Source organism: Ascaphus truei, chromosome 4 (assembly GCF_040206685.1).
Source record: "Ascaphus truei isolate aAscTru1 chromosome 4, aAscTru1.hap1, whole genome shotgun sequence".
NCBI classification, from domain to species: domain Eukaryota; kingdom Metazoa; phylum Chordata; class Amphibia; order Anura; family Ascaphidae; genus Ascaphus; species Ascaphus truei.
In genome coordinates this window covers 86,216,654-86,222,653 of record NC_134486.1, presented here as the reverse complement: position 1 = coordinate 86,222,653, position 6,000 = coordinate 86,216,654, and positions in this window count along the sequence as shown.

Sequence of the window (6,000 nt, the reverse complement as noted above, 5' to 3'; positions counted from 1 at the left end):
AACACAAATTCGAACATGGTGGGATATCATTACACTACAAAATTATGTCAGGACTAGGAGAATTCCTAGAGGATTAAGAGTAAAAAAATCCCCCACGTTTGGGTTTGTGAGTGCAGACTTCGAGAGCAAGTGGAAGGATACCCTTAATTGTTGCTCCTTCACACTCATGGAGTTGATCATAGACCTTAAAACAAAGGAGAAAAAACTACTGGACAAAGATATTAGTGTCCTTCAAAAAGGTCTACGTCAATTCATTGATATGGAGGGGTTTAACGAGCTGGATAAGAGTCTGTCTAAGAATATCGAGGTAATGGAAAAAGAAATTATGTCACAAAAACAAACAAAATTTGAGAGGGACAAGCAGGACTATGTTCGCAACCAAGTGTATGTGTGGCAAAGGACTGCTTTTTCTAAGAAATCTAATTCGTCCACACCTAAAAAGGATACAAATGGTAAAAAACAACCACAGAAAAAATCAATACTTAAGAAAAATATATCCTTCACCAATACCACCAGTGGAGAATCAGACTTTTCAGATAGTGATACATTTTCTCATGCCTCTACCTCCCATCAGGCCGAACAACACACACATGAACAACATGACTTAAGAACACAGAGAGACTATAAAGGGGACACCTTGGGTCAAGGACGTGGTAGGCGGGACAGTAGTGACAATAAAGATTACCCAACTAAGACATATTTTGGGTCCTCAAAAAACTGGGAGCGACCAAACGCACAAGAAGAGGGACAAAAAGAAGACAAAAGAAATCCAACAAAAAGGAAGAAGAACTCCTAATTAAAAACACTGGGGTTATTAATTTGTCTAATATACAACTGACAAGTGCGGAACTCTCAGTTTTGGATAAAGGACTAAAGTTTGCACCAGTATCCAAGCTGAAACTATTTGACACCATTGTAGATCTTAATAAATATACCCGAAAACTCACTCTAAAAAGATTCTTTGAGGGGAGAAGCAATGATGGGGTTGGGGGGAGTCAGTGCGGTTCTGTCGGCTCCGGGGTTCCTTTCGGTTCTGTGGATGCTGACAGTTCCAACTCTGGCTCCACCATGCCACACGCTGCCCTCACCTTCAAGGAACTGTGTTGTTTAAATGATATGGATTCCCTGTTAAAAGATCAAGATAGGGATGATTTTATAGATTTAACCAATGTGTTGGGGAGACAGGAATCAGGGCTAAAGAAAAAATCGTTTTTTTACCCCTCACATATGAAGGGACATTGTCTTACTACCTTCGAAAAACTTGTCGAGAGGGACTTGACTCTGCTCTCTAGGGGATACACATTTGAGTTGTTTCCCCTACGGAACAGATTCAACAATCTCGACAAGTCAGAGAAGGAGGCCCTACATAAATTACAAATGAATAAATCTATTGTTATCAAAGGGGCAGATAAGGGAGGGGCCATCGTGGTTCAGAGTACACTACAGTATAAAACGGAGGCTATTCGCCAACTAACTGACAAATTATCTTACTCTGTTCTGCGTGATGACCCTACTCCCGTATTTCTGAAGCAACTCAGGTCACTTCTAGAAGAAGGATCCCTCTTAGGGGTTCTTGGACATACAGAATGTGAATTTCTTTTTGATGCATATCCGGTCATTCCTGTGTTTCACCATCTCCCAAAGGTCCATAAGACGTTGGTCTCTCCTCCTGGAAGACCAATAGTTGCTAGTATTGGATCTTTGGGAGATGGTGTGTCAAGATATATAGATCACTATCTGCAATCATTTGTACGGTCCTTACCCTCCTACATCAGGGATAGTGGTGACCTCCTGGAACTCCTTAAGTCGGTGGATTGGAAAGGGGGCTACATCTGGGTCACACTGGATGTGGCCTCCTTATACACAATTATTGCACATCAGCATGGGATGGCAGCTGTCAGGTCCTATTTAGATCACTCTTCACTTTCACTTGTTCAAAGTAGTTTCATCATGAATTGTATTCACTTTTTACTTCACCACAATTATTTTCTGTTTGATGGGACTTTTTATCTCCAAACACGTGGAACCGCTATGGGTACCAGCTTCGCTCCATCATACGCCAACCTGTTTTTAGGTTGGTGGGAGTCGGTCCACGTGTTTGGAGATAACAACCCCTATCGACAATTTATCACTTTTTATCGGCGCTATATAGATGATTTAATTTTTATTTGGGAAGGAGGGGTTGATTCACTACTATTGTTTATAGATTATCTTAACACTAATGATCTAAATTTAAAATTCACTCACACCTATGATTTTCACCATATCCAATATTTAGATTTGTTATTATTTATCGATATGGATATGAAAATCAGTTCGGATGTATATAGAAAACACAACTCACGGAACACTTATTTGAGAGCTGACAGCTGTCATCCCCAGTCGTTGTTAAAATCTATTCCAAAAGGACAATTCATACGACTTAGACGTATCTGTACGAACAATGAGGATTTTATAAAACAATCCCAAGAAATGCTATTAAGATTTGTTGAAAGAGGTTACCCACCCTCTGATTTGCAAACATCACTCAAAGAGGTCGCAAGTATGAACAGGAATGACCTTTTGATTAAGCAAGGTAAAACAAAAGAAAACTGGGAAGGGGCAGATCCGGTGTTTATAACTCAATATAGCACACAGGCTAACTGTATAAAAAATATTGTTAGAAAGCACTGGCCTACCCTATCCGCAGATCCACTGCTCCAAAAGGTATACTTAGGAGGGCCACGATTTGTCTTCAAGAGAGCTAAGACTATAGCCAATTATGTGACGAGAAGTCTTTTTTCATCAGTGCCAGGTCAGGATCATAATCTTCCCACAGGTTGCTTCAAGTGTCTTAAATGTGTGTCATGCACACACATGGAGTCATGTAAAGAATTTGTATCTAACAGTACAGGGCAGCGATTCCCTATAACATCTTTCATTAATTGCGATACCACATTCACAGTCTACCTCTTGGACTGTGGATGTGGTAAGCAGTACGTAGGACGTACCACCAGAGCACTGAAGGCTAGGATGAGGGAACATATAAGACTTATCAAATTAGGAGACCTGACCCATCCTGTCGCCCAACACTTCACCAACTGCAGATTGGGGAATATAAAAAATCTGAAATACAGGGGTATTGAACATATTCCTAAACCGATTAGGGGAGGAAATAGAACCATCTCATTAGACAAGAAGGAACTATATTGGATCTTTACCCTAAATACTAAGATACCAAATGGTCTTAATTCAGATTGGGACCTCACTCCATTCTTGCATTAAACAGGTTCGGATAGATAATACATAATATTGCTAAATCTATTGTCCACTTGTCAAGGCAATTATGCACTTATTGCTATAAAGAATTCTCTACTATACTATACCTAAACCTATATTACACATGGGGTGAGGAACAAGAGGATAACGGTGCTTAACATATTATACAGATGTGTTATTCATTTATACACATACGAGTATTTTCAATTTTATGCACTGTTTGACATTACTTGTTCATCATCCCATGGTCATAAATATCAACTTATGTTTTGATTAAACCCTTAGGAGTTTCTTCACGGTTTCTTTTAACCATTCCATTACAGGTTTTTTTGATCACACCTCTTGATCACATTCCCCCCTTTTATGTATAAAATTAAGCAAAATTAAATTCATTAGATGAATAAAGAAATCATTAATCAGATACCCTACTCTGATATCATTACTTCTCAAATATTTGTTTGTGCATTATGGGGGAAAGTATGTCATGATCTATTATACAATGTTGTTTTAGTTTTCCCATTTATTCATCATAATATATACACATCATGTATATGTATGATTTACTATTTTGGGATTTTAAAAGCGCTTATTTTGTGTCAGATTTATTTATTTTACTATTTTGTATGTTTGTAATTTGTGGGATGTGGAAGGATATTGTTTCTTTCCCCCTACGTCTTATCAGATAGGTTTTAAAATATGTTATAAAGGCATTGTGTAGCCAGGTTTTGTATGTATGTATTTTTATTTGGATGCTTTAATAGGTAATTGTAAATTGTCAATAAAGTTTGTCATATCTGTATACACGCAGTGCGCGCTGACGTCACCGTTGCGCGACGCGCATGACGCGCCACTTGTGACGCGGCTAAGCGCCGAGCGGACGGGAGGTTTTGGCGGGAAACTAAGTGTATATCAGAGATCAGGTAAGAGGGGATCGATATGCACCTTGATAAAGAGCGTTGCTCGAAACGCGTTGGTGGGGGCCCGTGGGCTCACTGTATGTTTATGGTTTGATCCATTAAACCTTTTTGGGACACACACTCTCTTGCAGATTGTTTTTTCCACCCTGTATTCAGTTGTGCTCCAACCTTCCTATATTGTCTTCAAGAATGGAGACATCTTCTGGAGGGGTCTAAAGAGCCATTCACTATTCTCACGGACCATAAAAACTTATTGTATATTGAGAATGCCCGTCGTTTAGGTCCCCGCCAAGCCCGCTGGTCGTTATTTTTTTCTAGATTTAATTTTGTTCTCTCATATATTCCCGGCACTAAGAACGTCAAAGCGGATGCTCTCTCCCGGCAATACTCTTCTGAAGAGAGATCAGAAAAGACCTCCGAGTCCATCCTTCCTAAACAAAGAATCTTAGCAGCTGTAGCATTCAAGAATCTTGAGAGGATCATCAAGTCTCAAGAGAATCTTTCGATCGGTCTGGTTGTTCCTAAAGACTCCTTGTATGTGGAACCCAAATTCATCCCTGAAATACTGGATTGGGGACATGCCGCCCGTTCGGCAGGGCATCCTGGATTCAAGAAGACTTTGGATCTCATCCGTCGCACTTTCTGGTGGCCCAATATGGTAAAGACTATTCTGGAATTTACACGGTCCTGTCCGGTACTGCACAGACACACTTTATTCGAGCAAATACCCAGTATGTACCTGGCAGATACCTGGAATGCGCCGCTCCTCACCTCTGACAAGCCCCGTTGTGTTTGCCTTCCCAGCCTGGGTTCATGCCTGGCTGACGGTCGACTGATCTGTTAAATGATAATGATTAGGATTTAATAGGCTGCAATGCTTCGCGTGTCTACCAGATGGCATAAATTCATGAATTGTAATGCAGTATATATATATATATACTGTGCAGTATTGCAGCCAGCGGGAATAAAATGCTTCAATCCCTGCCTGGAAAATAACCCAATGCACTCGGGCAGAAAACAGTCACAAACCTCAATACACCCGGGTATACCCGAATTCGTGGGACTAGCCGAGCTCGAATAAAGTGTGTCACCAGTGTATGTGCGCGTAACAAGATTCCTCGTCAGAAACCTCAGGGTCTTCTCTTACCTTTACCTATTCCGGAGCGTCCCTGGTCCCACATATCGATGGATTTTATTGTGGAGTTGCCTAGGTCGAATGGCATGAATACCATTCTTGTGGTAGTGGATCGGTTTTCCAAGATGGCACACTTTATCCCTCTCAAAGGATTACCCTCCTCACCCGCCCTAGCTGATATTTTCTCCAAAGAGATTTTTCGGATCCATGGGATTCCCATATCCATCGTGTCTGATCGGGGTTCACAGTTCGTCTCCAAGTTCTGGAGAAATTTCACCAAGAGACTGGGTATCTCATCTTCCTTTTCTTCTGGTTATCACCCTCAATCCAACGGACAGACCGAGAGGGTTAATCAATCCCTCGAGAAATACTTAAGGTGCTTCGTCTCGAATTCTCAGGATGACTGGGCAGAATTACTTATCTGGGCTGAGTTCGCATTTAATTCTTCCAGGAATGAGTCTACCCACGAGACTCCCTTCTTTATCAACTATGGATTCCATCCGGCTCGTCTACCTATTTCTAAAGACTCCTCTGGAATACCAGCCGTGGACGAGCATATTGCCCTCCTACAGGACTCTTGGTCCAGAATTCAATCTGCACTACAAAAAGCGTCATTGTCTTCCAAAACCGTCACCGTCGTCCGGCACCTAACTACCTAACTACAAGACCGGAGACAAGGTTTGGCTATCA